Consider the following 23,981-nt stretch of genomic DNA (forward strand, 5'->3'; position numbering starts at 1 on the left):
GAAATTATATTGCTTCAATTCATCACTGCCATGTGCAATAGATGCTCTGTGCCAAAAACATGAACACAAACCTGGGTGAGACTGCATTAATTTACGAGCACACATTATCCGCCATTTTTATGATTTACATTAGGAAAGATTAAGGTTGTTTCAGGCTTCACATGCATCATGCATTTTCCTGTAAACAGGGATGAAAAGTCGCGATATTCCTCGTGTTATTTGTCCATTATTATTCCGACGCAAACCTCAATTTACTGACTGAGTTTCAGTTTTTCTCAGGAACCAATAAGAGCTCCAAAGTTATCGTTAAAAAAGATTATTAAAAGTGTTTGTTTTTCAGAAACACTGGGCATAATGAACAGGATGATGATGAAAATAAGCGTCATGTCCTCGGGCTTCAGTTTCCGCAGATGGCCCCAAAACAGCTGTGATGTGTCAGTGTTTGTAGCAGTGGCCAAAAGAGGCCATGTTGTTTTTTCATCTTCATCTTATCACTGCTAATTAGGGCCTTAATTAGATCAGCAGCAACCTCGCGGCCACGACTTGTCTTATTTTAGGGGGGGGAAACAGTGAGGCAGCTCTTTTTTATTAAGGGGCCAAATCCCTTCATTCATGGGGATACACGGCAACAAAACATGCTCATAAATCCTCAACACATTAAAAGCGCTGCCATTTCTCACTCCCCTCCCCGGATGACCTTGCTCATGGGCAGGGTGCAGCGAGGACAGCTTGGCAGAGCAGCTGATGAATGAAAGAGCTCTTTAAATGTTCGTTGTCGCTGTCAGACTGGGTAGGTTGTAAAGTGTCACAGCCTCGGCTTCCTCTCATGATTAAACTGTCTGCCGGTTTCTTGCGGGGGCACTGAAGTCTCCCTGCTTAACTTTCAATGCTCCTTCACAACACCTCCTCTATTTCCTAAACGCTCTCCTTCATCATACAAAAGTGTAAATCAAAAAGCTCCCTGTTGCTAGAAGACTCCACTTACAGAAACTGAGAATACTGAGGACTCTTAAGACAATTCCAGCGAGAAAACACAACTGTTTCTGCCGCTTCTGCAGAACTAATAGCACTGTGACGATGACGTGACCGTGTATTTGGATTCTTCTCTCTATTAGTGCTGGTTGGGGTCTGTGGGGTTGCTCTACAGACAATCTGTGTGGCCTGCAGTGCAATGGCAGACAGCTGACGCCTGGAGAAAATTTACTGGTTTAATTAGTGTTTTTTACTTCCTGCTCCCTACAGTACAATTCCACAGAGTCAAAGCAATTGGCTGTATTAGTTTGTTCTGCCTGTTGGAATTTAAAGCGCTCCTGAGCATCCCTGTGTGGGCTTGATATTGATCTTGGTCAGGGTCTTTTTACAGTGTGGGAACTGTTCTTGGTCTTCTCATTAGCTTTCCAATTGGATGTGTGAAGCAGTCGGCAGTCAGCAAACTTATTACTTTGTTTTTTCAGAACAAGGGACAAGAATTTGATACTAATTTGAGTCACTATGGAGTACAGAGTCAATGAGTTAAACTGGTATATTTTCTGTAATCTGTATCTGTAAGCTAACAAGACTGAAACCCCTTAACACATGCAGTCCTGACAATTTTAATAACATTTCTGCCCCTGACATTTTCCAGAGTTGCCCCTTCACACACTGGGGGTCTCATGAGGCGGGACATGACGTAAGAAGTATACTGTGGAAGTCATAACGTAGCGTGGCAGTGTAGTCATTTGGCTCCAGAATCTCTTCGGGATGAGAACCGGTATTTTGTGGTATCGTAACGTGATTGGTTGGTACTGAAAGAACTGATAAACACATGAACAAACAGTTCTCCTCTCTGTATTTAACGTTCCGTCTTATTTATTGTTGTTTTCATTCTATCGTTTCATCCTAGCGTAGCTGGCATTCGCCCCTTATTGATGATGAAGCGGCCGGCGTCAGGCACGACTTTGCATTGTTTTGGTCTGAAGAAAGTCTAGTAGGTCTATATGGCGGACAGAACAAAGTGTTCGATAGTTTGAGCTCGCTTTACCAACTTTAACTTTGATGCATCTTCGTTCAATAAGTTAAAAGGTAGTTGCGTCTCAAGGGGGTAACACCAGCAACCAAGAAACACATACAAGTTCAAAAGTCTGTATATCTGAAGCAGTGCGTGAGAGCATGTTTGACTGCGTTAGCAAAACGGCTAATGCTAACTCCATTGTTAGCATTGCTGCTAGTACGTCCACAGTGCAGCCTCCCAGTCCCGGTGGCTCAGATAGTAACACATGGTTCTTATGAATAAGCCTGTAGTTCTTCAGTGACAGTCACTGATATTAGCTAGCTTCGGTTATTGGCACTTTTAAGTTATGTTCCACTTAAATCAACAGACAGCGTCAGTCAAGCAGCAGCTCCAGCTTCATCTGCAGCGGGTAACGTTGGCAGAAGTCAGACACAGAAGTTAAACCCATTCTCCATCGCATGTCACAAAGCTGTCGTCAAGTTCATTGTAAAGGATTTACTTCACTTACTTTTAATCATCCTCCATCATGTTTCACTCGTCTGATTTTGCACCGGTCGCATAATATAGGCGACATCACTCCGCCCACTGTTCCTGACTTTGACCTGCTGCCTTCACACTTCGTCTCACCCTCATGAAAAATACGACCAGTTGCGTTCACATGTGCAGCCCACCTGGACAATGTCGGAGAAATTTTCAGGAGCGCGGTGCATGTGGCTAAAGTGTGAAAATGGCTAAAGAGTCATAGCCATGATAGATGTTCTGCGAGACTGTGGTATGAGCTAAATGCTGAAGGAAGCACATTTAGCAATTTTAGCAACCACAAAAAGTATAGCAAAGAATGACCATACGCAACAGTAACACTGCTGGGTGTAGTCACATGTGGGCCCTATGGCACCTGTCATCACACCACAGTGATGTCAGATATCCTTGAGTCCAGTTCTACATCCCCTTTATTAAAGAACAATATTTTCAGATGAATTTACTCTTCAACTTTGATGGTTTCTTTTCAGCACCCGTTTCAGGAGAAGACAAATGCTTGAAATTAAAAGACAACAGTCTAATAATCCTGCTAGGATGAAAACATCTAGGAAAGCAAAAAACATCAACAAAGGATTCATCTGATGCTGTTGTTTGGAGATGAAACCACACCAAATGGGTTTTTCTATTTATGCTACCTAAGATACTGAAAGGGTTTCCAAGCAACTGCCTGAACTGCACAATCGACTCATTGAAGGAGAAAATAGATAGGAGGAAGAAAGAAAGGGAAGCTGGGAAACTAATGACTTTAAGAAGAAGAACCACAGTGAAATGTGTTGTTTTTTACATCCAGCCAAGTATTAATATAATTATCACACGTAATAACAGTTAAAAGAACGGGAACCCCCCCCCCCCCCCAGCTCAATACCATCTATGCAATAACATTTACAATCAAAAACACAGGCTGATTTAGATTCAAATGTCAGTCTGTAAAAGAATGCTTGTTTTAGTTAGCGTGCGTCAAGTACGCTGACCTATTCTTGGTTGTGAGTAAACTAATCCACAAATACGCACAGGGGTCTGTGGTGTCCCCTGGTAGCAGCCCGTCTCCAAACACAACAAACAGGGAGAGCAAATCCTTAGCCTCGATCTGATAATGTATTCATCCATAATTGAAGCCTTCATTTCCATAGACGCGCAGCTTGCTCACACCTTCTCCGTCAGCTGATCCGCCTTTAACTCTCTCTATCTTTCCCCCTTGTTTAGATGATGTGTGAGAGACACAGGTGCTAATAAGCTAGCGCTAAGATTGTTCTGGCTTTTTCACAAGAATGCTGCATCCCCGAGAAAACGCACAAGGCTATATAAAGCAAGGTGAGAGGCATGGTCGCACAAAAAGTTTTCTCAGGGAGTTAGTGCAGTTTTTCAGCAACTTGGGATCAGAGCGTGTATAAAAGAAGTGGATGTAGCCGCCTTGACATAACCCATTGGTTGGACACCCCTTTTTTTTTTAAAGATTATTTTTTGGCCTTTGGCTTTATTTATAGGACAGTTGAAGATAGACAGGAAATGTTGGGAGTAGAGAGTGGGGGATGACATGCACCAAATGATCGGCAGACCGGGAGTCGTACCTGCGATCAGTGCGACGAGGACTGCAGCCTCTGTACATGGGGCGCCTGCTATACCAACTGAGCTAAACAGCGCCCCTGGACACCCCTTTTGAAGCATTGAGTTGGGCATTTTTGTTGCCATCTTGGTTTTTTTTAGCCAGAAGTGACCATATTTGGACGAGGAAGTGGATCAACATTGCTACATCTCAATTCTCTTTGAAAGTCCTCCGTGGTATTGACTTGTCAATCACAGGTAGCCACACCCAAAAGCATACCTTCCTTTATCATTGATTTTACACTTAAAGGAGCAATTCCCCCCTGGACAAAGCCACCGTCAGTCAAAGCTGGTGTTCTCTGTAATCGATAGATATAATATTTGAAATTGGTGCCATAGCTGTGGAGAAAGTTGTACAAACAGCTCATGGTTTCACCCATTGTACATTCCTACAATACCCAGCGTGCATTGCACCCCTCCCTCTGAAAGGAACGGCCCAGCGAGAGACATCCATCCATCCATCTATTATCTATACCGCTTTTCCTGTTCAGGGTTGCGGGGGGGGCTGGAGCTTATCCCAGCTATCATTGGGCGGAAGGTGGGGTTACACCCTGGACTGGTCGCCAGTCAATCACAGGACTCAGCGAGAGACAATTGAGTTAAATACTACCATTTTCCAGTCAAGGACATTGATCGCACTAGGCAATGCCTCAGAGCGGTACGCAATTCGAAATATGACGAGTATACCGGTGGATCGTGTAAAAAATCTTCAGGTTTGCAGTCTACATTTCAAACCTGACGATTTTGAACGAGACATGACATCAGAGGCGGGCGTCCTAGATTGAGGAAGTGTAGTTTAGCAAGCTCCCTGGGCTCCGCCAGATGATGCATTTTACGTAGTCTGGCAGAGCTTTTTCCAGGGCCCATTGGAGAAGCGGATAGCGTCCTCCAAAGGCACAGATTCAATTTTCTTTTTTAACATAATGGCATTAGCTCCCCATAATAGCATGATAGGACTGAGGTTGAAAATCAGTGAACTGGCCCTTTAATTGGACCATATTTTACAAAACTGATATGATGCTGTACTGAAGAATTAGGAGAATGTTTATTGAGGTAATAAACAAACTGAGAAATGCAGTAATTTTCCCATCTGGTTTTATACAATCAGTTTTTTGCACGTATTGGTGGAGTTGCCCCCTGCTGGCCATTTAGAGAGAAAGCTGTTTTATGGGACAGGTTTACTTTTGAAACCAGAGGCTGTGTCCTGTGCTTGGGATTTACAGCAAGGAATGCCCTATAAGCTTCTGTTTGTTTGTTGTGAGTCGGGCAGCACACATTGTGAGACACTACTCAAATAAAGACTTGTTTATTGGCTGGGTCAATAGGTAGTCAATAAAAGGAAGCACACAGTAATGTACAGCTCACACACATGAGCGCTGACACACAGGAACCAAAAGGATTGTGTACTCACGGGCATCACCACGCACAGATAAAGTGACTCACACAATTATTCTCCAACAATTCACAAGAACACACTCCCACGCCCTCAGCTTCTTGCCTCATCTATGCAACGATCACCAATTTCAGTTTACCTTCCCCTTGACTGGCACAATCCATCTTCAGCGGGGGGCCCCCTGTGTATATGCAGTCTCCCCCCGGAGCTGATGTAGCACTTCTCGGAGGAGATGCTGTGCTGAGCGCAGGGCTGGAGGAGAACTCATCAGCCTGCCAGTATAAGCCCTGCCTGCCTCTTCAGCGGCTAATTACACTGCATTGTCACACACTTACACAGGGTGTGCTGCATACACACACATATCTTTGTACATGAGGAAGATTGGTTGCAAATATGATCGGCAATAATACATTATCAATATGTATGAATGACTAGGGTCTCAGGCTTTAAGGAATCATTTAAAATGTTACTCCTTTTTGCTTTATTCCCGAGAGATAGATGAGAAGATTGACACCACGTTCATGTCTGTCCTTTAAATAAGAAGCTACATCAGCAGCCTGTTAGCTTAGCATAGCATAAGGCCTGACAGCAGGAGGAAATAGCAAGCCTTGCTCTGTCCAACAATTAAAAAATGTTCCCAGTGAAAGCTCTTGAAATACACAATATTTGCATATTATATTGCATTATACAACAGTTAGTTTGAAACAAGTTATCGGATTGGACAAGAGGTATTCCATGAGTGCAGATATAGAGTATAATGTCACAGGGGCTGTGTATCAATCTGCTGGATTGATCCAGCTGGTTCCCTAGAATCATAAAGGACACCAAACTATATAAACAGACTGTTATTTTACTGGTTGCATGATTAATGGAAACATTCAGATAATTGCAAATTAGCTGCTCTGCGGTAGGGTGGAGACATGCACAAAGTAGCCAGAGTGTAGGAAAATGTCGCTGGCAATGTGTTGCTTGGTAACAGTCCAGTTTTGTCAAGAACTAATTATTTTGTTGGAGCCAAAGGAATGAAATAATATACCAAAAATAAGAATATGTGTTGTTGCTTATTACTGTTTACTAGCATATGTTGCTTGTAGGACTGTTGAATAAAAGCAATATCACACTCAAGGTTGTGCTGTTGTTCTGAATAACAGCACGGCTGTGCCCACATCAGGTCTGTGCAGATATGTAGTACAACAGCATGACCTCTTGTGTGATATTGCATAGTCAAGTAAAAGTGTAAACAGGGTAAGATTTGGTTTTACAAGGGTTACGTAGCATGCAATTTTCTTGAGCAACTAATTGACTACTAACTCTGGATTTCACACCTTAGTTTTTGTACAGATTTACATAGACCACATATAACATGTTTGTTTGTTAATTGGCAAAGTTGCTGAACGGTGGATTTTGTTTGACTTTGGAAAAGAGCCTGGGAAGCTGTTTTCTCTGTTTCTGGTCAACATGCTAAGCTAAGCTAGCTGTCGACTGCCTCAAGTGCTGTATTTATTGGACTGACGTGGGAGCGTGATCATACTTCTCCAAAACTGTTAGACTTTTTTAAAATGTATCATTTTTACCGGGGACTTGAGTCAAATACGTAGTGTACACCATGTTTATTTTAATAATTAGAAATCATTCAGAGAACAACAAATATCAATGTGTAATATCAAGATCCAACAGGAAGTCAGCTGATTGTGAGAAATATTTAGAATATTCCTCCTTATACTGGAAACAGCTGGCGTCTGACATCAAACAGCAAGCTCCTGAAATCATGCCAGCCATCAGTGTTTGTGGATGAAGACACTGTGAGAACACAGCTTCACTGTTGTGTGAGCTCCAGAACAAGGTGCATTAGAACAAATGGTGAAATAAAAGCTTTTAGTGTGTTCCCGTAGCTCTGTGTAGAAGAAGCAGTGGGCGGTTCTGTGTGACGCCAGTGCAGGGATCTAAGCACGACCTTCAGTTACAGACAAACACTGTCATTCTGCAGCGAGTAAAAAGCCATCACTTGTCAAGACGCATCCCCTGTCTATTTAGGAAATCTGAGTGTGTGCGTATGTGTGTGTATGTGTGTGTGTGTGCGCGGCTGCGAGGCGGCTGATGCTCGAGGCAACCACAACTAGCTGCACAGAGAGATTCATAACCCCGCTCTCTGGTTTATTGCAGCTGCTGAGGATTTCTTAGAGTTTCTTTTGTGTTTACCAGGGACTAAGGTTCATTTCAGTTCAACCAATACATCTAAATACATAGTAAAGTCCATTTTTGTGTGTAGCTTATACTCACTTTTACCCGTTTTCTTTCATAAGCTTCTTGCCCTTAGGTAGAAGACGAGCTGATTCAGCACTTTAAAGCTGACAAGCTTAAAATATTGATATGACATCATATGAAAGTTTAAACAGGTGAGTCCGACAGCTTCGATTGGCAACCTCTCAGTTGATCTTGTTTAACTTTAAAAACAGTGTTGCTTCTTTTTGTAACAATCACTCTTTGGCAGCGTACAGAGGCAACATCAACCAGACAACTACAAGAAGCTTCACTTTAGCCTTTGGGCAACTTAAACAGTAATTACCCACAGCTGATATGAGCTACCCCGAACAGTAGGCTACTTCTCATTTCAACTGGTGCAAGCTACCATAAGCACTGAACAAGATTTAAGCTGTCTTAATGTATTTCTTAAGAGATTCAACTACCAAAAGATCTGGGACATAGATTGGAATCAAATTGGAAGTGGAATCCAACCACTGGCTGGACGACTGGGTCAGTGCATCCCCAAAACTGCGGCTCTTGTAGGGTGTTCCCGGTCTGTAGTGGTCAGGACCACCAAAAGTGGTCCAAGTAAGGAAAACCTTTGTACCAGCGACAGGCTCATTGATGCGCGTAGGGAGCGAAGGCCAGCCCGTGTGGTCTGATCCAACAGAAGAGTTACTGCAGCTCAGATTATTGAAAAAGTTCATGCTGGTTCGGATAGAAAGGTGTCACAACACAAAGTGCATCACAGTTTGTTGCGTATGGGGCTGCATAGCCGCAGACCGATCAGGGTGTCCACACTGGCCCCTGTTCACTGCTGAAAGCGCCTACAATGGGCATGTCAGCATCAAAACTGGACCACGAAGCAATGGAAGGTGTAATGGTCTGATGAGTGACGTTTTCTTTTACGTCATCTGGATGGCTGGGTGCATGTGCCTCTCTAACCAGGACCACCAGGATGCACTATGGGAAGAAGGCGAGCTGGTTGAGGCAGTGTAATGCTTTGGGCAATGTTCTGCTGGGAAACCTTGGGTCCTGCCATTCATGTAGACGTTACTTTGACACGTACCACCTACCTAAACATTGTTGCAGACCAAGTACACCCCTTCATTGAAACTATATTCCCCAATGGCAGTGGCCTCTTTCAGAAGGATAACGAGCCCTGCCACACTGCAAAAATGGTCCAGGAATGGTTTGAGGAATACCATGACTTCAAGGTGTTGACTTGGCCTTCAAAGTCTCCAGATCTCAATCCAATCGAGCATCTGAGGGATGTGCTGGACAGAGAAGTCCGATCAATGGAGGCCCCACCTCGCACCTTACAGGACTCAAAGGATCTGCTGCTAACGTCTTGCTGCCAGATACCTCAGCACACCTTTAGAAGTCTAGATGGGTCAGGTCAGGGACCTGCACAATATTAGTCAGGTGGTCATAATGTTATGGCTAATAGGTGGATATTCCTTTGTGTTTCATTGCCCTCTTTGGATGCAAGTTCCAGATAAAGTCTGTTCTTTTTTTGTACCTCTAAACACATGCAACAGTGATGTCACAGTGTGGTGACACACCCTGAAGCATACTTGTACATCACTGCATTACAGGGGGTTAAAGTGTACCTTTAAAGTGTGTTTTATTGGTAAGTCAGTGCATACCTGGATATAGCTTATTCATGTTTTTTTCATGTCTTTGAGTGGCGATGGAATTACTCAGAATTGAAGCAGCGATGCACCAATTTTAATCATTTATATGGGCCTTCTTCTCTATATGTCATCTCCTGTGTACGTAAAAGGGTGGTATATGGATGTGTAATTTCATATACAGTGCTTACAGTATAAGCATATATGGACGTATATGCATTATGTATGTGGGCCTGAATTTGTGTGTAAATGCATGAAAGCTGTGTGCTGTATTTCAGTGTGTGGGTGGTCACAGTGTGTTCACAGTATGTGTCTGTACATGTGAAGCAACATTTCGTTCAGCAGTTTGTTGCCATGTTAGTCCCTGAGCCCAACACACAACAGCCTGATTGTGAAGGCAAAAAGCAGACAGAGGGAGGATGGGAGGGATATACTTGGGCAGAGAAAGGGAAGAGAAGTCCAAAAAAAGAGGAGGTAAAACATCTCATCGTTTTTTTCCCATCAACCCCAAGGGCCCTTCATGGGATTTATAGGTGCTTCTCTTACCTCCAGGGAGGAGAGAGGAGTCAAGAGGAAGAAGAGAGATAAATATTTTAGGGAAGAGGAGAGTCTGCGACTGTATTTAAGTGATTTCCTGCTTCTAAACTGTGCTGAAGTGTGGATGATAGAAGGAGAAGAGAGGTGGATGTCTGTTAGAGAGAAGGACATGAGTTTGGACAGATGGAGAAGGATGGAGGGCCGAAGAGAAAGAGAGAGATGCATAGACAGACACAGACGGAAGGACTTGTGCGGGGAGGAAATTGATGGCCTCCTTCACGCCCCAGCAGCCCTCTGTCTTACTGGAGCATCTATCAGGAGCGCTCTGCCCCTTGGATGACCATATTGACACCTGCTGGGGGGGGGGGGGGGGGTGGAGACGTCAATGACACATCCCTCACTTCTCCTTCCTCTACATCTGCTGGCCCTCTTCGCTCACTCCATCCTCACATCAGCCTTTCACTCTTCATCGTTTCTTCTTGAGCCTTGTCCAGATCGGAACTGACAATCTTTGTCTGCCTCTTTATTTCAAACTTGCAACAAGTCAGTTATTTATAACCGTCCAAGGTCAGCTGATGTTCAGGTTGACAGGAGGTCACATTGGCTTGACCTGCCATCATCAGCTGTGGTCAACTTATAGTTAATAACACATGAAAAAGTAGCTTTCTCTGCAGTATTTTAACATAAATCTCTGAGAAAGTGTTCGGCATCTTCTGCCACCTTTCTGTGCATGCTAAAACTTTTACAAGACCCGTGCCACTTTATGATACAAAATAGGGCGACACAGACAGACATAAAGAGTTTTACAGCAGCAGATGTTAGAAGAGAAGCAAAGAAAGATGTTTATTGTGCACCTTCAAGCTAATAAGCAACATTTAAAACATGCACGAAGGAATTACAGCAACATAAAGACTCACTAAGAATGAATTGCGGCCGCTGATGGCTCCATAAATTGCGCATCATTTGCACCGGCTGTCTGCTCCGTCTTAGGGTCCGATTCACAAAGCAAATTGCACTGATGATATTCAAGCGCAAACAGGAAGATAAAGCTTCGCAGATCCATGCAGTTTGCTCTTGTTTTGTGAGGAGGATCTGTCTGCGCCTGCACTCTCTGCTGCGCGGTGCTGCATTGACTGAGTGCACACTCACTGACGGATCTCAACTCCATGCACAGATCGATGATGAGCAGGGAGAGGAGGGGGCAGCGTATTGTAAAGTCAAACCTCGACAGGAGTTTACTAGTTTAACGCAGCTTCATTATTTCAAACGAACGCGCAACAGCAGCTCCAGACCGTCTCCACATGTGATCAAAGTGTGCCCGTGTGGCGGGGTTGAGCCTCGTACAGCCCCGGACAGATTGGTCTCCTGATGACAAAATTTTGCGACTTTATTTACAGACGAATACATTTTCTGATCACAAAAAAGGTGGAATTGTCGTCATGATCAGTGGACTCAGAGCATGACAGCCCTTATAATGCTACCCCCAGTTTTCTGCAGGCGGTAATATTTTCTCTCTAACTGCGCTGACGTTTGTGAATTAGGTGCTTTTTGCCACAAGGCTCATTTGCATAGAAAGGGGCCAAATATATAATGACTCATTTAAATAGGCGCAAACGGCACCGGAGCGCAGAGACGCTGTTTGCTCTGCAGTGCACTCTGGGGTGCATTCAACCCTCTGCGTGTGCTTCGAGAGCGAGTCTTTGTGTGTCATCTGCACAGGTTGAGCAGGGCCCAAGAGCTGCACATTCCCCCCTCAGATTTATTTCCACAGTGAAATATTGTTGTAGTTACTGACCTCTCTGCTTTGAATCAGCGCGTACTGTGCTTACTCATTGATTTAACAACTGTTTGCCACAGAGGAAAACATCACCAGAAAAGTCAACTTCCTGAATTATTAAAAAAAAAAAGGCAGAAGTGATGCCAAACCTGCACAAGCATCGCTGTTGTTTATGTGCTCGGTGACTCATCACTTCAAAATCCCTCCATTCATAAAAGCCACCCTTTACTACAAATACCACGTCCAAAGACTGACTTTAAACTGCAAATATAACAGATTGCAAAAGCAAAATCCTCGTTGCATAACTGTTACTGCTTTGAATCAATATGTGCGATCATTGTCGAGCTCTATTGCAGCTCATTGTGTCCGACATGTGTTCGGCAACCGTGCTCAATAACAACGGACCAAGAAGCAGGAAAGAAAGTCTGTCAAGCATGAAAGTAATCAGCAAGGTCAGTGACAGTGGTACTGGGGCTACTGTCTATTAAACTTATTCATTCAGACGTTTCAGCTTTGTAGATGCAGAGCAAACAAGACATACAGAGAGGACAGAGTGGGCGAGCAGGGAAGCACACAGACAGGGATGTGCAGTGTGGGCTTCTCTGCGGGCACGTCTCCGCTGCCTTGGAAAAAAGTAGGGGGACAATATGACTCTATTTGTTTCCAAAAGAGTTTTTCCTTGTTTCAGTAATTTTCAATTATGGAGCAAGGCAGAGTTATGCAAATGACTCCATCTGCATTAGGAAAATGAGAGTTGATTGAAGGAGGTAATTTGGGGCTGAATTGGAAACTCATCTCATGGCAAGGACAAAATTTGTCAACTGTTTATGGAAAATCAGAATTTCATGCCCAACACAAGACAAAATAGAGTCATTAAGGTTGATTTTTTTTTGCAGAACACATTTAGCCTGGGAGATGTCACAATTAACAACTGTGTTTCAGAACTTTACGGACCAAAATAAGTCCAGAGCACCGGGTATCATCAGGAGTTCACAGCAAGATGAATACTTGAAGGTCGGTAGTGGTAGTTCCAGAGACATTTCACGAACGAACTTCAACCACACGATGCTCAGAGATGAAGAGACGGGAGTCAAAGATAGGGAACTATATCACCATAGAGCCATGAACGTCTTTATCACATTTTGTGCCAACTCATTAGGACAGTGTTTAGAAATTTCTAATCAGTCCAAACTCTGATGAGCTTTTGGCTCCACGAGTAAGTCACGGTATCACCAAAGTCATAAGGAATCACCATCTCAGCACCATGAAAGCCTGAACAGCATTGTATGGCTATCCACTGAATACAGTGGGGCAAAAAAGTATTTAGTCAGCCACCAATTGTGCAAGTTCTCCCACTTAAAAAGATGAGAGATGCCTGTAATTTTCATCATAGGTACACTTCAACTATGAGAGACAGAATGGGGGGAAAGAATCCAGGAAATCACATTGTAGGATTTTTAATGAATTAATTGGTAAATTCCTCGGTAAAATAAGTATTTGGTCACCTACAAACAAGCAAGATTTCTGGCTCTCACAGACCTGTAACTTCTTCTTTAAGAGGCTCCTCTGTCCTCCACTCATTACCTGTATTAATGGCACCTGTTTGAACTCGTTATCAGTATAAAAGACACCTGTCCACAACCTCAAACAGCCACACTCCAAAGTCCACTATGGCTAAGACCAAAGAGCTGTCAAAGGACACCAGAAACAAAATTGTAGACCTGCACCAGGCTGGGAAGACTGAATCTGCAATAGGTAAGCAGCTTGGTGTGAAGAAATCAACTCTGGGAGCAATTATTAGAAAATGGAAGACATACAAGACCACTGATAATCTCCCTCGATCTGGGGCTCCACGCAAGATCTCACCCCGTGGGGTCAAAATGATCACAAGAACGGTGAACAAAAATCCCAGAACCACACGGGGGGACCTAGTGAATGACCTGCAGAGAGCTGGGACCAAAGTAACAAAGGCTACCATCAGTAACACACTACGCCGCCAGGGACTCAAATCCTGCAGTGCCAGACGTGTCCCCCTGCTTAAGCCAGTACATGTCCAGGCCCGTCTGAAGTTTGCTAGAGAGCATTTGGATGATCCAGAAGAGGATTGGGAGAATGTCATATGGTCAGATGAAACCAAAATAGAACTTTTTGGTAAAAACTCAACTTGTCGTGTTTGGAGGAGAAAGAATGCCGAGTTGCATCCAAAGAACACCATACCTACTGTGAAGCATGGGGGTGGAAACATCATGCTTTGGGGCTGTTTTTCTGCAAGGGGACCAGGACGACTGATCCGTGTAAAGGAAAGAATGAATGGGGCCATGTATCGTGAGATTTTAAGTGAAAACCTCCTTCCATCAGCAAGGGCATTGAAGATGAAACGTGGCTGGGTCTTTCAGCATGACAATGATCCCAAACACACCGCCCGGGCAACGAAGGAGTGGCTTCGTAAGAAGCATTTCAAGGTCCTGGAGTGGCCTAGCCAATCTCCAGATCTCAACCCCATAGAAAATCTGTGGAGGGAGTTGAAAGTCCATGTTGCCCAGCGACAGGCCCAAAACATCACTGCTCTAGAGGAGATCTGCATGGAGGAATGGGCCAAAATACCAGCAACAGTGTGTGAAAACCTTGTGAAGACTTACAGAAAACGTTTGACCTCTGTCATTGCCAACAAAGGGTATATAACAAAGTATTGAGATGAACTTTTGTTATTGACCAAATACTTATTTTCCACCATAATTTGCAAATAAATTCTTTAAAAATCAGACAATGTTGAAGCTCCTACACAGGGTTCATATCTCTCCCTCTCAACGTCATAAATACAACCCTAATACATCTCCACTGTGCCCCAAGTGTAAGATAGAAACTGGTAGTCTGACACATTGTTTGTGGGATTGTAGAGAAGTACAGCAGTTTTGGCAGGTCATAGGGCAGGAAATTAATAAGATTCTGTCTATTAACAGTAATAATAACCCTTTATACCTGCTACTTGGTATATCTGACATGTCCATCACTGACAAATTTAAAAGAAGACTTTATCAGATACTTGCTTTTTGTGCTAGAAAGTGTATTCTTTTGAATTGGATCACAGATAAAGCTCCATCTAAGGCTCAGTGGCAAAGGGTTGTATTTGAATATGTTGTGTTGGACCATTTGACATGTAAACTTCACAGCAATGATGATGCCTTTCGTAAAACATGGGAACCCTTTCTGTCATATGTTGGTCTGAATGTTTCCACCATTCTCACAAGAGGGTTTGTATCATAGCTCAGAATGCTGTATGGATTTGAATATGTATGTGAGCCAAATGTTTGTCTTGTTTTTGTTTTTTGTTTTGTTTTGTGTTGTATTACCTGTTGGAAAACTAATAAACATATATGTAAAAAAAAAAAAAAAAATCAGACAATGTGATTTTCTAGATTTTTTTTTCTCATTTTGTCTCTCATAGTTGAGGTATACCTATGATGAAAATTACAGGCCTCTCTCATCTTTTTAAGTGGGAGAACTTGCACAATTGGTGGCTGACTAAATACTTTTTTGCCCCACTGTACATGTCGAGGTTTGAATTAAATGCAATATAGCCTTAAGTGATGCCAAGTACCAAAAGCTGGCATTAGTAATTGGTCCAACTTGTAATGATGTTTATGTATCTCATATCATATAGTTGCTAATTTAAATTAATAATCAACCAATTCTGAATGAATTCTTTTTTACATGTAGAGTTTCTAAACTAATGATTTGTGGAAAAAGATTATTTTTTTAGCCATGTTTGCATTTATTTATAGGACAGCTGAAGAGAGACAGAAAATATGGGGAGAAGACAGAGCAGGATGACATGCAGCACAGGGCCGAGGGCGGGATTCTAACCTGTGGCTGCTGCATCGAGGACTGTAGCCTATCTATCTATTTTTATTTTTATACTGTATTTAGTTTCTTGCTATTTTGTCTTTGTACTGCTGCAACACTCGAATTCCCCCCTGGGAATGAATAAAGGATTATCTTATCTTATCTTACATTGATTTAGCACTGACTTAACTATCATATCAACACTGGCATTGAAATTTAAAATATCAACCAACTTTGATCATAATTATCTGACCATATACTTACACTTTGTTACATCAAAGCTACGCATCTTTACTGGACAAAACCAAATGTGACTCTAGCAGACGTAGACAAAGTGGGTAAAATGGAGCGACGCCTGTGAGCTAGTTCAGGCAGGCAGCTGGAGCTGCACTGATTTCACACTTGACATGCGTCACTCTCCACAATCACCTGACAAACACTTCCTCACAATCTGGCGGTCTGTTTAAGCTGCATGATGTGTCCGGTCTCTCCCTCCGCTCTGTCATAGCCACCATCGCCCTGCACCACTACTGTGCTCTTACTTTCAGCCCCACCATCCACCTGCAGGCTCCGGCTAGAGGGGGTGTAAGATATTATCTGATCACTCCTCAGATTTCTGCATGTAAAATAAAACTGCGGGGAGTGATGAGGTCAGAGCCTTGATGCTAAACACAAGCTATGTTATGTCGCTGCAAGATTAAGATTCTAAGACTAGCTAACATTAGCCAACATAAGCTACTGGTCATAACTCATTCAGGCAGAAGTAAGTTAACCCCTGAGTCAATTGAATTTAACCAATTATTGCTAATAAATTCAACATTTGCACAAGGACGAATGTGTTCATTCTTTCTATTACCGTTTTATTTACTAAGCTGGAACGGTCTCAGACCAGTGCTCGCAGCACCTGACCCCAACACAGATCACACCCACTTCTCATGTGGCAGGTCTTGAGACCGGGGCAGAAGTGTGCGCCCAAATCTGCATGGGTGCGAGTCTGATTCAGAAGCGATGGCACAGTGTCACCGCGCTCATCAATCTCCTCCGTCTCCCGAAGGATGATGTCATTGGCGCCGAGCCTGGCTGGTGGCCCACTGGACTGAGGGGACCAACTCTCATTATCTCCCGTCCAGATTTATAGGCTTGACGTGTTCATATTTTACACTGAGGGACATGAAGGGGACGGAGAGAGAGGGAGGGAGGGAAGGAGGGCGAGAGAGGCGGGGAGAGAGAGGGAGATGGAGAGACAGAGAGAGCGGGAGCGACAGAGTATTCGCTGATAAATCACCCCGCTGACTATTCACTCTTTAAAGAAAACTCTTCTGGCTATCAGCACTCTCAGCAGCATCAGATATCACAGAGTGAGTGTGCGTGTCTTTGTGTGTGATGTATTCCTCTTAAGACGCCATATGCTCTCGCTATAGACACAAACACAACTCACTTTGTAAAACTTCACAAAGTGGAGACATCTGAGGTGCAGACATGCCGCTCTATTTTGGTTATTTCTCACACACACACACACACACAACTTACAGCAGCTGACACGTGTGCAACTGAGTATGAGTCATCCAGTGTGGTAAACACACACATTACACACTCCTGCATCCGCTCACACACATAAACCCTCCACATCCCAGCATCAAAACAAACTTCAAACAGCCGATCTCTGCATGCATTGGAACGCAGATGTAAGCCATAACCTGGCATGGCTAGTAAACAACCACACCTCACCCTCTCCCCCCTACACACTCGCTTTGTTTCGCTCTCCATGTCACCGTAATGTCACAACATTATTCCACGTGATTGTGCGACTGTGTAATGATGAAAGATTGGCACCCGGCATCTTCACGCAGCAGATTTCTGCAGCTACACACCTGCTGTCTTTGGCGCACGCTGATACGCCTGGGACTGGTACACGTTATGTGCATGTGTTAGTGTGTATGTGTGTGTGTACGATATGAGTACTGTCCAGGGTATTGCATTATGCTCCGTCTCCTAGAATGGGCCTAATGGGCTGTGAGAAGAAAGCAGACGAAGCAGGCCCAGAGGCAGCGTACGATGTGTCTAACACCTGGTCAGCCATGTCAGCGGCGGCCATACTGGAGCTGTGCCGGGTCCTTCTGTCTTTTTGTTATCTTGTAAATGCTCAGTTAGAAAAGCAAGGTTGACTTTAGTTACAGGAAAATCATATCAAAGTATAGTTCCTGTGGAGTGTATTCAAAGTCCTGTATGATGAGTGTATATTAAGATCTGAATATTTTTTCAAGCTCTGCTCTTAAATGTAAATGCATTCAAGAGTCGAACAAGATTTTTTTCTCACTTCAAACTGTCGTAGAATGCAACCAAAAAACAAGACTCTCCAAAATGTTTGATTTGACTACTAAAATACCATCCATCCATCCATCCATTATCTATACCGCTTATCCTGTTCAGGGGTGCAGGGGAATGGAGCCTATCCCAGCTGTCATTGGGCGAGAGGTGGGGTACACCCTGGACTGATGGCCTGTCAATCACAGAGCTCACAAGTAGAGACCATAGACTGTATAAAAAGATGGACGACATGACAGCTCCCTAAAAGTTAAACCAAAACATCCTTATCGCCCCCTGCTGACTGGCTGCAGTACAGGTCATAAAGCCCGCCTCCTCCATGTTAACAGATGGGACATGAGTCAAACTATAAAATCAAAATACACGCCAAATAAATGTTTCTCAAACAGTCATTATACTACTGTCATTATAGTTAGTTCTTATCATGCTGATTTATGTCAAGTTTAGTTTTAATTAGTGATTTGATGCTGTCAAAAGGATGATTGACAGCTCTGTTGACAAATACGCCTCCTGCAGCCGATCTGTTCCGGATTAGCAGAATAGAGGAGGAACAGTGAGAAGAAATTTAACTAAAACAATCACTACTGTCATTGAAGTTTCCATACCTGTGAACGTCTGCTTACGAAGAAGCTGTTCTGCTGTTAAATAAGCCGACGTCCGGGATCTTTTTCAGTAAGTACGATAAGTGAGTTTTGTTTAGCGGAAGTGGCAACGGCGGCTCCACCCACCGATCTCTACTGCGCAGCTCTGGCTCCAAATGATGTCACCATCGCAAGATGGCAGCGCCTATCACAGGGGCTGCTTTGGCATCAATTCCATACAGCAAAATGGAGATGGGGCGGGAGTACCTGGAGAGAACCCACGCCTGCACTGGGAGAACATGCAAACTCCACACAGAAAGGCCCACGTCGTCCGAACTGGTATTGGAAATAGGAACCTTCTAGCTGTGAGGCGACAGCGCTAACCACTGCACCACCGTGCAGTACATCTAAACCGTACCTTTACATAATTTTTGTCATAACCATGTTTTTTCCTTATTGTGTTATGATCATATTTTATTCCCATTCACACATCACAAAATCAAGCAACAAAAATATCTAGCAATAAAGCTTGACTTTTATTATTTTACTTTGATTCTGTTACGTCATAAGTCATTTATAGAAGTGTTTTTTCTTAATGAAGTCTCTTTCTATTTTCTGCATTTGTAGCCATAATTCTTGGCATAAAAATAAAATATTAACATCTGGCAACTTAATTCACTGCATAATGTGAATAAGTACTGAAATACAAACTGACAGCCTGGAGCCAAACACATGACTGAAGCCAGACTAAGCAATATTTCAGAGACATGCAGCAAAGAAACCCAACTGTTTATCTGAGAAATGAAAGGTAGGATGCTAAAAGGGCAAAGATATGAAATTCATCCAAAGCACAAAAGCATGATATTACAGTCTACAGTTGATGCAACACCAAATGGAGCACAAACAATATTTACTAACAGCGCATAAGATCAACACCAATTTAAGAGAGGAGAGGAAATCAGGAAGGCAGGCTGGAATCAGGAAGCCGCACACCCACACGTATAAATCATGCTTGATGGTCCAGATAGAGGCGTTCGCTTCCACCATATTGAACGGGTTAGGATGTGTTTCAATGCGCTGACGCCTGGTGAATGAAAGTAAACACTATCACACTGTTCACTGGGCTTTCCCCACAGCATGATGTTAGCTCCACTGACCTGCTATCGTCACACTGCTTGTATCCGCCTCCCTGCCTCTGCCCCTCGCTGTCAGAGGACCTTGAATGTGTGTCACAGCAGCTCGATGGAAAGACAACATAACTACAGTTCTCTGCAGGATTAGACACTGCAGGGGTAAATGCTTACAGTGCAAAAGGCTAAAGGCTACAGGAAAGCTGATATGGGTTCGTCCACTTCTATCTGCATCTGAAATCAGAAGTAACAGTGCAGCATGCAGCAGAGTAGTTTGTCTAAATACAGCGTGTTTTCTTAAAGCTAAAGGCCATACGATGTGACAATTCATAATGGAGGGATTCTTCAGAGATGCTCCTTGTCCCTCTGTAACCTAGCAACCATAATACAGGTTTTTTTTTTTTTTTGCTCTGCAGTGTACGATTCAGGGAAGGAAACATTGCTGCAGACGTGGAATGAGAAGACAAAAACTGTACGACGCCTGAAAAATGGGGGGTGACGCGTGAGAGGAGAGAAGATGGCCAGAGACAAGACAGATGTCAGAGGAAGTGAAAGTGAGAAAGAGAGACGGATTGAAGGGACTCAAAACTAACAAAAAAAAAAAGGAAAAGAGAGGAAGCCTCGAAAGACACAAGTCCTTGGAGACTTTCTCTCACACCGGCCTGTATCACACTCACACATAAAAAGCCAGTGTGCATATGCGGGTCCACACACACACACACACACACACACACATAGTAGCCCTCCGATATTTGCAGACATCCCGTTGCCATGGCGATGGCTACGAGGGAGGAGGAGGAGGCGAACAAGGTGTTTGCGGAGTCTCCTTCCTGTGTGCAAAGTGTTTTCCCTCACACTCTCTTACTTAGAGCAGATGCATAAGCACAAAGCTAATCCGCCGTCTCCACCGCCGCTGATTTAATGCGGCCCACTTCCACTGCAGAGAGGAACATGGAGGGGGGATGCTGACGCTCTGTTCAGTCCAGGGACCTCTCTCGGATGCGTTGAAGACGCTTGAAGTCAGGGGTTGTCGCACGGGGAAGGGTTTATCCCAGACAGAAGGATGAATATTATATAATGCGGGGGTCATCCTCAATAGCTTATGAGTCGTAGCAGAACCGTGTTTGCAAATGCGATAAATATCACATCGATGGCCCCTTTTATGTCCTCTTTACGACTTCATAGCCTCAGCCATCTATCAGAGCGTGTTATTTCTTTCGTAATGTGATGGTGCGAGATTAAATCATTCACTTATTCATGCGATGGGTTATTTGGTTAAATCGCCTCGATCTGAGCTAAGTGTGGACTCATCTGAAGGAGTGGAAGGTGAGTGATAAATGTGGGAATGGCACGCTGAGGCCTTGACTGCTCTATCGAAATCCCCTCTGCTCCCTCAGATGTTCTTTAAGCATCGATCAGTAAGCCCTGCGGATTGGTGGTTAGTGGTGTGCAACCAGGCGTGGATTCCCAGCTGACCCCCATCCATGCAACAACATCAGCACTGGATAAACCTGTTCACTAGCCACACATACTGATGTCGACGTACTTCTGCAAGCATGTCAACATTCATTCTAAAACTAACTAATTATTCGCCGCATATATTTGAATAGTGACAGTCCATTGTTTCAGCTCTGCCCCTTAATAGACTGAGAACACTCTGAAATGACTTCTGGAGTACATTAGCCCTGACTTTGTATTCACAGTGGCCGGGTTAGCGAGCTCCAACTAGCAAGGGCCAGCACAGGAGTCCATCAGAGCTGTCCTTAAGTAGCCATGACTAAGTATTAGCTTGCGCTAAAAGGCGCCAGCTCTGGTTTTAGGAAACTCTGCTCTCTGTACTCAACAGACTGCTGACAACCTGTGGTGAGTAAAACCTTTAAATAAGGCAAAGGCATGTCATAATAGGTTTGATTAAATACAAGAATTGTCAAAAGAAAGAGTGGGTGAGTGTATTTTTAAAAGAACATGGTGCTCGGGTGCTTGAGTTAAAATATTACAGCGATAACAATATCATTCTTGTAAAGCATTATCTCTGGAAGTGAAAAATAAAAGTTTGCCATGTACCAACAGAAGGCTGCCGTCCTGCACTTATTCATTCACTTATCCAGCTAACAGCACAGCTCCAGCTTTAAAGGTGGATACTGGCAGTCACGACCACCTGAGGGTGTGTTCACATTATTCAGCTTTATTTTAAATGTCACTGCCATGTTTTCACTTTCAATTCAACAGGAGTTGGCCGCGGGGTGATTGGAGAGAACCTGCTTTTAAGAATAGACTAGTGCCTCATTTTTAAAGCAAAGGGGAGCACCTCGTATGTTTCATAGAGGCACGTGATAAGTTAAGGACAAGGGGGCTGACCATTCGATGACTGACAAACACCTTCAGTTAGGTGGTCACACAACTTTCGTTCTCCACAGAGACAGAGCTGACACCATAATCTGAAAACCCCAACCAAAATGAGGGGGGAAAAAATTAGCATCACAAGAAACAGCCATGTGCTAAAGCGCTAACTAGCCTGTAGCTAGCTTAAAAAATCAGCACATTAAGCAGGTATTTTTAACCCTCTACCAGAGATGAAATGGTACAGTATTTGGCCAGACCATTTTCACTATACAACTATGTAACTGAATCACCAGGCAAGTTCATTTTACCTTAGCCTTATAACTGAGTGCTTCCTGCTGATGTTTCACGTATTATTGCCTGTATCCAGTTAAGTCCACTTAAAAGGCCCAGTTTTTATGTCATGGTAGTTCATATTATCACAGGAATTTGTGACTAGAAATTGACTAGGAGGCACCTACATGCAATACAAAGTCAATGGAGAGCGGTGAATTGTGGGTGGGAATTAATTGTGCGCTTTCTCGAAGGCAGGATTTAATAACAGCATCAATTTTGATAATGAATTAATCATAAAATGTAATTTCAAGTTTGAACAGCACCTCCTACATGTACAATATCTGAATATAGAGCATCAGATAACACATCCTTTAGACAATATTATCAATTGAAAATGCAGCCCTCAAATATGCATCTTCAAATATCATAGTATAAACACACCATAACCTCAGTGCGGCCTCACAGAAGATAGAAGAACAGTCCATCTCACCCAAAGTGACCGATTGCGATTATCACTGTTAACATGAGACGATAATGAAGTAACACTGCAGCGAGTATGTCTGCCACTGATAGTTTCACTTTGCTTTTAAAGGAAGTCATATAAAAGAGAAAGTGAGCCCAGATTTTAGGGTCCTGCAGAGGGCTACATCAGAGGAGTGATGTGAGAGATGGGAAGATTAAAAATGAGCACATGAAAGGATGGAAACAGATGAAAGTGTCAGAAACATTTTCCTTTTTGGGCTTGAAACAAGAGATAATCAGACGGACAAAAAAGCACCAGTGGACTTACTTCCGATTTAGGACCCTGAATAACAGATTAAGAATGTTGTAAAAAAAAAAGATTTGATTTTGCATCAGCATTTCACAGACGGTTTGCTTTTAGGTTCGTGTTTAGCAGCTAATTTTGCTGGCTGAAAGAGATAAAAAATGTTGAGTCTCATCTCCATTAGTCAGTCGTCCCTTTGAGGACAGCAGTAAAAGATTGATCGCCTGGCGAGAATAAACAGCTGGAACTTATGGGAGCGGTCTGTCTGTGTCAGGACGAGCCTTGAACTTCCAAGGATAAAAGTTGAGTCATACATGAGTGTATCATCCAATTTACAAAGCCAGGAAGAAACAGAATTTTAAGTCTGGACTATTTGAAGTCATTTCCATATTTGAGAACTCACATTAATAATTAAAGAGCAATCCAGTACTCACAGAAGGGAGGTGCGCGTTCGCGAATGTTTTGCTGCTATGCTAGCCACAGTGTAAATGTCATCAGAAAAGTGTGTCTGCGGGAGAGCGGTCTCTAAATCCTAGTTCTAAAATAGCATGACAGTTACATATCGCTCACAAAGGATGTCGCAAAGCCTTTAGTAACAGCTAACTTGTTAGCGATTGGCACATCAGTCCTTGACTTGTGCAAACATTTTTTCCACTCTTGTATCGTCAGTTTTTTGCAGCAATGTTAGCTTGTTCTCCAGTTAAAAAAACGCTGTTAGCTTGTGGAAACCTTCTCCTTCCACTAATTTAACTAAATCTCAATTCAATACTTTTGTGACAAGCAGGCTAATCTTCTACTCTGGTCGCGTCTTAACTGCGCATGCTAACACTGCTAGCTTATGAAAAATTGCCTCTTTTCTGTTTCCTCTGTTTTCTACTTGCGCTTTAATATGTGATCACAAGACTACCCGTTTTGTGACAAGGCATATAGTATATAATGTTACAATGTTGGATGTCCATAGTGAGGAGTTTCAAATCTGTAGGTAAAAGTATGTTGGAGTAAT

At 43.3% G+C, this 23,981-nt stretch overlaps 1 protein-coding gene across 1 annotated transcript in view; it reads right to left on the bottom strand.

The window, feature by feature from the left end:
* dlgap2a (discs, large (Drosophila) homolog-associated protein 2a) overlaps positions 1-23,981 on the bottom strand; it is a 189,603-nt gene that overhangs the window by 91,599 nt on the left and 74,023 nt on the right. The gene's annotated exons all lie outside the window — the stretch shown is intronic.

This window comes from Semicossyphus pulcher, unplaced genomic scaffold (assembly GCF_022749685.1).
Source record: "Semicossyphus pulcher isolate SPU_LCO1_2020_fin unplaced genomic scaffold, fSemPul1.0.p SCAF_14, whole genome shotgun sequence".
In the NCBI taxonomy this organism is placed as follows: domain Eukaryota; kingdom Metazoa; phylum Chordata; class Actinopteri; order Labriformes; family Labridae; genus Semicossyphus; species Semicossyphus pulcher.